This window comes from Ursus americanus, unplaced genomic scaffold (genome assembly GCF_024610735.1).
Source record: "Ursus americanus isolate L20-20 unplaced genomic scaffold, mUrsAme1.1.p SCAF_167, whole genome shotgun sequence".
Taxonomy (NCBI): Eukaryota; Metazoa; Chordata; class Mammalia; order Carnivora; family Ursidae; genus Ursus; species Ursus americanus.
Window position 1 is genome coordinate 27,501 of NW_028273749.1, and position 10,514 is coordinate 38,014.

Sequence of the window (10,514 nt, forward strand, 5' to 3'; positions counted from 1 at the left end):
ACCCCTCTTCTAGTCAGCTCCCGTCCTGCTCCCCCCGCCCACCGCAACAACCTCTCACTGGACCTTCCCCCTTTGCCACCAGAAAGCTTTTCCACTCCTCCGCCTGGCCTGCGTTTGCTTCGAGTCTCTGCCAGACCCAGGTGGTGATAACCGCCCACAGACTCTGTTGACCTCAACAGGTGATTCCTGTTCTCATGTGGGTGATCTTTGTTTATCTCCACAGAGGTGATTAGTTTGGGGAACAAATAAAACCACTCAGAACAAGAACCCGACCTCCCCCTTCCCACACCTTTTGATGCAGATCTTCGTGGACGCACGGACCGGATGGATGGATGGATGGATGGAGGGAGGGAGGGAGGGAGGGAGGGACCGAACGAACGAACGAACGAACGAACGAACATCGGTCCACCACCGGCCCGTTCACCTACCTACCTACCTACCCACCCACCCACCCACCCACCCACCTACCTACCTACCTACCAACCTACCAACCTGCATCTGCTACATTTTTTTCCTCACACATTTTCAAAGTGGAGATACAATTCGCACGCCATGATTCACATCCTCTTGAAAGTGTACGGTTCGGTGGCCTTTTTTATTTTTTTTAAAGGTTACTCACAAAGCTGCACGACCCGCACCGCCATTTCCAGAACATTTCCGTCACCTCAAAAAGAGACACCCCCCACCCCTCCCCCTTCCCGTCCGCGCCTCCCCCCCCCCCCACCCTCAACCTCACCCTGACCCTCACCCCAGCTCTCTTCACCATTCTCCCCCAACAGCCTCTGATCTGTTTGCTCCCTCCCTCTAGGATTGGGCTATTCCGTCTGGCTCTTTCCTACCCATGGGATCCCTAAGGCATTATGTCACCCTGGCTGTCTGGTTCCTTTCACTTAGCGTCATGTTTTGGGGGGGCTCACCCATGTGTTTGCATGGATCCGCGCTTTGCTCCTTTGTACGGCGTCTTCGTTTTCCACGATGAGCCATGAAGATGAGTGGAACGACTGAATGATTTTCCCCTGACCCTTTCTCTTAAAACTGGAAGCGGTGGAAAAATAGTATCCTCTCCGGGGACAGAAGTCCTAGCACCATCAGCAGATGCTGTGAGAAAGTGTTTTGCACGCTCTCACGTTGCCGCCTTCTTCCTTGGAAAAGGATTCACGGGCTATCCTGTACCCCTCGAGGCCATACAGATCTCATGCTCCTCAGTGGCTGTGGTCGTGTGTGTTGGATCGCGTGGCGCCCCCCCCCCCCCCCCACGGAGAGCTACCGCCGCTTCATCTTCCTAGGCTCGTCCAGGAGTGAAATGAACAGCAGAGCGCTTTTCCCGACAGGCGGGCCCAAGCCGTTGACTGGGAAGGTTTCAAAGCCGTTCCCAGATGCTGCACATCTGGCCGGAAAGGAGGCAGGCTGTGAGGTTTGGGGTAGGGTGCTGCCTCTGTCCTTCCGCCATCCGTCGCCGTCACTGTGGAAAGCTATTTGTCGTGGAGGTGTGGCTTGCCATAGACATCCTGCCAGGGGCCGTGGGGCTTTTCGAGCTTTTCATTATTATCATTTTTGGTGGTGGTGGTGGTGGTGGTGGTGGTGGTGGTGGTGGTGGTGGTGCTGCTGCTGCTGCTGCTGCTGCTGCTGCTGCTGCTGCTGCTGCTGCTGGTTCACGTAAACTCTACACCCAACGTGGGGCTCGAACTCAGGACTCTGAGATCAAGAGTCAGCGCGCTCTACAGAGAGCCAGCCAGGTGCCCCTGAGCTTTTCGTAACCTACGGAGAGCACAGGTTTCGTGCCCCACCCCACCACCCCCCCATCCCCACCCCCGCCCCCCCACCCCCGCCTTACGTACCTGTGCACGGACTCGGTTTGGCCATAGCCTCGCCTCGGGTGCCCTTCAATGTTTCCAAACGTCGGCACTGCCCACCCTTTCCCCCCCAACCCCCCCCCCCCGCCCCTTCCCAGAAGAACTCACCTAGCTCGAGAGTTTCCGGGTTGCCTGGACACCTGAAATTGTGGGGAGAGTGGCGTTCCTGGAGAGGGGGCATGGAACACGGAAGCTCTGCCCCCAAGAGGACTGAAGGACGGAACCGGACTAGATCGGTTTCAAAGTCTCTTCCTTAGCATCCGTGCCGAATACATTCCGATGGCAGGGGCCTTCCCAACAGCTTTTGGTGTGCCCGACGCACGGAAGACCGTATCCTGCCGATCTTGTGACATGTCTGCAGAGAAAGAGTGTCGGCCTCTCGGAAAATAGAAGCCGTGAATGCAGACTGCAAGGTGGAAGAATTGGATTCCATGAAATAAGGGACCCTTTAGGGAAGACCGTGCCCATCTATCGGGGTTTTGTGGGTTTGCGTTTTGTCATCACTGATGTGAAAGCATCTTCTTAGCCATCGGGAGGGAAACCTCCACGAATTCGTACATTCACGTCACACGGGGTTTGTGGGATTCGGTGGATCTGAGATCCACCCGGAGAATTCTGGCTCCTTGCCACGGAGCTGGCTGCTCTGTGCCTTTAAAAAGGAATCCTGCCTTGAATTTGAATTCGGACGGGAACGTGATCGACAACCTTTTCATGCGGGGTTGGCCAATTAAATTTGCACTGTCTTACAAAGCAGAGATGGTGAAGGGTCATCCAAGTCCATTCTGGAAGTCAAGAGCTTTGGTATCAAGAGCCTGAAAAACGCATCTTCCCCTTCTTTTGGACGAATCCAATTCTAGGGGTCGATTCAAAGGAAATCATGTTTTAGACGCTAACACGTCAAGCTTACTTTTACAAAAATGTGCGTCGTGGCATAGGGTTTAGGAATCCCTCGTGGGAGACTGACAACCGTACCTCCCTTACCTCCTGGCACGTGTGCACCCTCACGTCATGTGCCTTCGATGCTCCTGCTATCTGGAGGTAGGCTCGATTGCTCTGTCCCCTGGTTTTGGACTGGGTCTTGGGACTTGTCTTGACCAAAAGAATAGACTAGAAGTGAAATTTTACTAGTTGCACAGCCACAGCTGAAGAGGTGGTCCGGAAGCGTGCTTGACCCTCTTGGCAGGCCGTCCCGAGACCTTCACGGAAGAGAGCCAGTCTAGCTGACTGGGCCATGAGAGGCATCGACAAGAGAGGCAACCCGGTGCTCGGCCAGCACCGACTGCAGACTTGGGAATGTGGCCAAGTTGCACCTTCAAACTCAGTTGACCCTCCAGCTGAAGGCCACTGCTGGAGTGAGCCCGGGGTACACCGGTAGAAACCACGTGGCCACCCAAGGCAAGCACCAGGAAATGATAAAGAGATGTTGTTTCAAGCCATTGCGGTGTTAGGGTGATACACCCTGAGGATCAGATCGCTGCACAGCAGCAATAGATACGGCGCGCGCACGCGCGCACACACACACACACACACACACACACACACACACACCGCCCCCCACGCACCCCGAACAGAAGTTGGAATTCACCTGAATGTCAAACAACAGCGGAATGGTGAAGTACATGATGCTCTAGTCACATGATAGAATAGAACGCAGATAGGACGCATTAGGATTGCGTAGACGGTTTGGAGGCACGGGATCGTGCAATGTGTTGTGTTGTGTTGTGTTGTGATACTTTGTGAAAAGCGGTATGAAATATTGGACGGACAATGGGCTCTCTCTTAGGAGAAGACACCAAATCATTTCAAAGGCTATGGATGGGGAAACCAGTTCTTCGATCTTTTCACTTCTGTTTCTCCCCCTACTCTGTTCTTTAGGATGATACTTCGGCCTCCTCCCCTTTCTCCAAGCCAACGACCATACATGCTTTTTTAACACATCGGGTCCTAAACGGAAGCAGAACTTTGGCTACTGGTCTTGGGAACGATTATTTTATTTCCTAGATTTATACCGATCTGCCCAACTTTCGCCTCTCATGGCTCTTCTCTCTCTGCGGGACAAGGGGAGAACACGGGTCTTACGATGAAAGAAGCCCACTTGGGAGGGACTGTCACTTGTGGAAAATGAAATCCGGGCAAAGTAGTGAAAGCAGGATCGATAAAGAATATGTTACAGGTTAAAGATATTCCGGTTTGATTCCCCCCCCCCCCCCCAAGCAAGCAAGCACTCACTTTTGATGCCGTGGCTTTGTTCGTTCGTTCGTTCGTTCGTTCATTTTTTAAAAGATTTTATTTATTTATTTGAGAGAGAGAGAGAGAGAGAGAGAGAGAGAGAGAGAGAGCGGGAGAGCACAGCACGAGCTGGGTGAGGGGCAGAAGGAGAAGCAGGCTGTCCGCTGAGCAGGGAGCCCGATGCGGGGCTCAATCCCAGGATTCCGGGATCATGACCTGAGCCTAGGGCAGACACGCTCAACCGATTGAGCCACCCAGGCACCCCATCATTTATTCTTTGTTAAAGATTTTATGTTTGGGACGCCTGGGTGGCACAGCGGTTAAGGGTCTGCCTTCGGCTCAGGGTGGGATCCCGGTGTTGTGGGATCGAGCCCCACATCAGGCTCCTCCGCTATGAGCCTGCTTCTTCCTCTCCCACTCCCCCTGCTTGTGTTCCCTCTGTCGCTGGCTGTCTCTATCTCTGTCGAATAAATAAATAAAATCTTAAAAAAAAAAAGATTTTATGTTTATGTAATCTCTACAACCAACGTGAGGCTTGAACTCACCACCTCGAGATCAAGAGTCACACGCTCTACCGACCAAGCCAGCCAGGCGCCCCGATGCCATGTTTTAAATCTCTTTGCTTGCCTGCCTGCCTGCCTGCCTGCCTACCTACCTACCTACCTACCTATCTCTACATCCAACTGAAACTTTAAATCCATGAGGTGGGAGCTTCAGCTATCTGGTTGTTGCTGTATCCCGAACATAGAAGGACGTTTGCCATAGAATAGCACTTTCAATAAATCATCTGTTAAGTGAATACTGATCAAAGAAATTGTCAACTTTTAACATTTGTGGGCCCTGCTCCCGGGCCTTCACATTTACCCAGGTCCAAATGACTCCACAAAACCTCAACACGTGGGCTCTATTTCCGCGCTGAGCACACATTGCATGTTTGCTTCAATTAAAAAAAAAAAAAAAAAATCAAGGGGTGCCTGGCTGCTGGCTGGCTCCGTCCTCCGTCGGGACTCGGGATTGTGAGTTTGAGCCCTATGTTGGGTGTAGAGATTACATAAACATAAAATCTTTAAAAAAGTTTTTTCAATCAAGCCCTAAAAAGGAGGTTTCCAAACATAAAGATGAGAAAACAAAAGAAAACCTCCCTGGCTCCCATAAGATCAGAGTCACACAGCCTTGCACACACTAAAAACAGAAAATAAACTCCGTGACTTTCTGCAGTGTCCTTCATCAGGATGACATGTAACTCTTTATGGAAAACACACACACACACACACACACACACACACACACACACACACATCAGTGAGATCATATGATAATTTTCTTTCTCTGATTGACTTATTCCACTTAGCATAATACCCTCTAGTTCCATCCATGTCATTGCAAATGGCAAGATTTCTTTCTTTTCTTTCTTTCTTTCTTTCTTTCTTTCTCTCTCTCTCTCTCTCTCTCTCTCTCTCTCTCTCTCTTTCTTTTTTAGGATGGCTGAGTAGTGTTTCATGATAGATAGATGACAGATAGATAGATACATATAGCTAGATACAGATGTATAGCTAGATACAGATAGATATAGATAGATACAGATCTATAGCTATAGCTACCTATCTATCTCTCTATCCATCCTCCACATCTGCTTTATCCATTCATCTGTCAATGGACATCTGGGCTCTTTCCATAGTTTGGCTATTGTGGACATTGCTGCTATAAACGTTGGGGTGCAGGCACCCCTTCGGATCACTACATTTGTATTTTTGGGGTAAATACCCAGTACTGCAATTGCTGAGTTGTAGGGTAGCTCTAGTTTCAAATTTTTGAGGAACCTCCACACTGTTTTCCAGAGTGGCTGCCCCAGCCTGCATTCCCACCAACACTGTAAGAGAGTTTCCCTTTCTCCACATCCTCGCCAACATCTGTCCTTTCCTGACTTGTTAATTGTAGCCATTCTGACTGCTGTGAGGTGGTATCTCATTGTGGTGTTGATTTGTATTTCCTTGATGCTAGGTGACGTGGAGACTTTTTTCATGGGTCTGTTGGCCATTTGGACGTCGTCTTTGGAGAAATGTCTGCTCTTGTCTTCTGCCCATTTCTTGATTGGATAATTGGTTCTTTGGATGTTGAGTTTGATACATTCTATAGAGATCCCCCCCCTTTTTTTTTTAAGATTTTATTTATTTATTTATTTATTTATTTATTTATTTATTTATTTATTTGACAGAGAGAGAAACAGCCAGCGAGAGAGGGAACACAAGCAGGGGGAGTGGGAGAGGAAGAAGCAGGCTCACAGTGGAGGAGCCCGATGTGGGGCTCGATCCCAGGACTCTGGGATCCCGCCCTGAGCCGAAGGCAGATGCTTAACGCTTAATGACTGAGCCACCCAGGCGCCCCTCTATAGACATACTTAATCTGATTTGTCATTTGCAAATATCTTCTCCCATTCTGTCTGTTGTCTTTTGGTTTTGTCAACTGTTTCCTTCGCTGGGCAAAAACTTGTTATCTTGATGAAGTCCCAATAGTTCATGTTTGCCTTTCTTTCCCTTGCCTGTGGAGATGTGTCTAGCAAGAAGTTGCTGCAGCCGAGGTCACAGAAGTTGCTGCCTGTGTTCTCCTCTAGGATTTGGAAGGATTCCTATCTCCCATTTAGGTCTTTCATCCATGTTGAGTCTGTTTTTTGTGTTTGGTGTCAGGAAATGGTCCAGTTTCATTCTTCTGCATGTGGCTGTCCAATTTTCCCCACACCATCTGTTGAAGAGCCTGTCTCCCGCACGCCCCCCCCCCCCATTGGATTTTCCCTGCTTTGTTGAAGATTAGTCGAGTATAGAGTTGAGGGTCCATCTCTGGGTTCTCTATTCTGTTCCGTTGGTCTGTGTGTCTGTTTTTGTGTCAGTACCACACTGTCTTGATGATTACAGCTTTGTCATAGAGCTTGAGGTCCGGAATTGTGATGCCACCAGTTTTGGTTTTCTTTTTCAACATTCCTTTGGCTATTCAGGGTCTTTTCTGGTTCCATACAATATCCGTGTCCATTTTTGACTCTTGTGTCATTTACAGTTACCGTTCTGATGCTCTTGCAAAATATCGTTCAGCTTCAAGAAGATTCACAAAAAGGACCTTTGACAAATACAGGTTTCTGGTAACCTTCAGATCCTAAAATTAAACTATGAATTTCCAGAACATATGAAAAAGCTGCATTTAAACAGAACAAAAAGTAATAACATGGAACTGAATGAATTCAGGAAAATGATGACTGGGTTTTCTTGTTTGTTTTTTAAGAAAAAAAGATGAGCGTTTTTAATGACTCTGGTTCAAAACATTGTTGGTCCCCCTCCCCCAGTGTTTGCTCTTCCACGGTCAAGGAAACTTTTTCTCTTAAGATATCTACAGGGGCGCCTGGGTGGCTCAGTCAGTCGAGTGTCTGCCTTTGGCTCTGGTCCCGATCCCAGGGTCCTGGGATGGAGCCCCATGTCTTCTTCCGGCTCCCTGCTCAGCGGGAAGCCTGCATCTCCCTCTCCTACTCCCCCTGCTTGTGTTCCCCCTCTCACTGTCTCTCTCTCTCTCTGTCTCTCTCTGTCAAATAAATAAAACCTTTAAAAAAATGAAGGGAAAAAGAGAGAGAGAGAGAGAGAGAGAGAGAGAGTCGTGCTCTCTACCGACTGAGCCAGCCAGGTGCCCCTGGAAAGTCATCTTTCAGAGACACAAAGCATAGACTCAGATATGATGAGACAGCTTTAAGAAAGATCGATTTTATGGAGCCAATAAAGCCCCTTGGAAATGTTGGCCTGATACCTTACTTACAGTGTTCTCCTCAGTCTTACCAGGTGAGTAAAGAATGCCACCTCCTGACAGATGCAGGAACTTCAGGAAATTTGGAGGACCTCAAGATGAGAGAAATCGACCTCAACCTACAGGTCTTGCAGACAAATCCGATGGGAAATACTTGGCTTGGCTCTTGGCTTTAAAAAGGCAGTTAAAGGTTCAATCTAAAATTCCTTATAAAAAGCTACATCAAAGCAGATTTAAAAGAGGAAAGAAAGAAAGAAAGAAAGAAAGAAAGAAAGAAAGAAAGAAAAAGAAAGAAAGAAAGAAAAAGAAAGAAAGAAAGAAAGAAAGAAAGAAAGAAAGAAAGAAAGAACCTTATATATGATTTGGTCAATTGCTATTTTTGCTGTGCTTACGTAGATGATTAGGCCATGTTTGTTAAAAACTGGGCTTGTTTTACAAACAAATTAATCTTCATTTGGCTATCTTTGACAGGAATGAAGGTGACTTTAGGGAGAAAGACTGTATTTCAATAACACACTTTTGTAGGTGTTAGGTGCTAGTTCTGATGAATTATCTTTGAACATATGTTGTTTGCCTATAAACCTGGACTGGATCCTGAATCCTTCGGGTTTCCTTGAGTCTCTGACTATGACTGTTCAAACTAAGGTTTCCAACATTCTCCCATTCTCTTACCTTACAATCATTAAGAACTGAAAGTGCCCTTTTTCCTGAAGTGTGGCAAGTGAAAGCTGGTCAACTTGAAATAAATTTCAGGGAAATGGCAACAATAGCTCGTACATAGACAATCTTTGTGCCTGTTGCTCTATGGGCCACTCAAAATGAGACATTTGAACTACACACCAGAAAAATTCGTCAGATTGCCCCTGCCCACCCTCACTCCATCTGAGGATGCTTCAAGCCTGACATCCTAGAGACCTTCTCACCGGTAGTACTCTGGACTTAGACACTGGGTTTATCCCTTGTTCCAACCATTAACCAGTGTTTTCCTTTTGTTTCCATAGAAATGCCTCTTATGAACTACCGGATTGCTTGCTGAATGAGGCCGAGTCTGTGATAGTTAACTCCGCTTGCGGCACCTCTATTAACTCCTGTTTGGAAATAAGAACCCATATAAATAGGGGCACCTGGCTGGCTCAGTCAGTAGAACATGCGACTCTTGATCTCGGGGTTGTGACTTCGAGCCCCACGTTGGGTGTAGAGATTACTTAATAAAGATATGTAAAGGAAAAAAAAAAAAAAAAGAACCCATAGAGGTAAAACCAAACACTAAGCTACTTGGCTACAAGAAGCCCTTAACCACCACGACCTTTGCCCCCCCCCCCCCGCCCCCGTCCTGGGGGGGAGGGGCTCAGGCTAATTTACCGGTCTGTACTCTCCGAGGCCCACGAGGCCCGCCGGATCAGATCAATCTGAGACAGAATGAGACAGTTGGGTCATGCTATGCTGTTACTATTCCATAGAGTATACTTGGGGATAAAATCAATGAAACCATGTAGAAAAATATCCAAGTTCTCAGATAAGGAACTATCTCTGAGACCCCCTCCAATAACACAAGGGACCAAAAGTTGCGACCTGCACTGTATCAGACCCTTCCATTCCAAAGCCTCTACTGCACCTTACTTCAGCTTGAGGCAGTGACAGAAGGCAGGCCTCTGTCCATGTTTCATAGAAATGGAATGAAGGACTGACACCCAGATGAGGTGAACTCTTCGGACATCCTCTTTCCCCTTTTTCCCCTTACCCTCCTCCCTCCCTCCCTCCCTCCCTCCCTCCCTCCCTCCCTCCCTCCCTTTCTTCCCAGAAGTTTGCAAGCTGCAGCCTAAGGGTTGGGGAAGTTTGGGAAAGCCATTCAGTGGAGAGAAGCCCCAGGCTCTGACTTTAACAGAAAGCTTTCTGCATTTGAATGATACGATTGAATGAGGCCCATTAGAATGGATCACCCTGACCCTCCCTTCAGCTGCTCCCCCATCCCCGCCCCCCCAACTGATGTTGTCCGGTCGAATTGGGAACCGTAGGCTGCGGGGAGGGTGGGGAGGGGGGGAAGCGGGGATTTGCTGTTCGTCCTAAGTGGTGAACTAGGCCCCTGGTCCAAGGAAAAAATCATGCACGGGTACAGATGAGTTGGTGTCTCAAGGCCAAGTGGTCAAAGTGCTGGCAAGATTTCTGTGGATGTGGGGAGATTTGTTCTGGGACCACCCTCCCATATGTGTCTCTGGCTGAGAAGAGGGCAGGGGAGCCCTGTAGGTGGGTGGGGGTGAGGGGGGGCGGGACCCAGATCTGGAGCTCAGACTGGATTATAGACGCCTCCTGCCCCGGTGGGGAGGTGGCTGAGGGCTGAGGGCTGAGAGCTGAGAGCTGAGGGTGATGGGGCCTGCTCACGCTGATTCCTGCAACTCGGTTCCTTTTGGGAACCTTCTGTTGTTTCTGCCGAGGTGCCTGGGTGCTGCAATAACCAAAGCTAGACTCCTCTCCTTGCCTAGTTCTTAAAAGGTCTGATTCTCCTTTTTTCTTGGTAAAGGGACTGAGCTGCACCCTCCCATCCTGCAAGACCCCTTGTGCAAATACTTCCACTTGAAGGGTCCCTTCACCTTGTCCAGAAAATAAACAACACCCACCCACATCCACCCCATTGCCACAAACACCTAGCAAGCA

General features: G+C 48.7%; 1 long non-coding RNA gene across 1 annotated transcript in view; it reads left to right on the plus strand.

Moving 5' to 3' along the window:
- LOC148106666 (uncharacterized) overlaps positions 1 to 267 on the plus strand; it is a 1,468-nt gene extending 1,201 nt beyond the window's left edge. The window contains exon 2 of the long non-coding RNA XR_015723636.1: positions 1 to 267. This exon is cut by the window's left edge and continues 177 nt beyond it. This is a non-coding gene — a long non-coding RNA (uncharacterized LOC148106666).
- Positions 268 to 10,514: the final 10,247 nt, after the last annotated feature.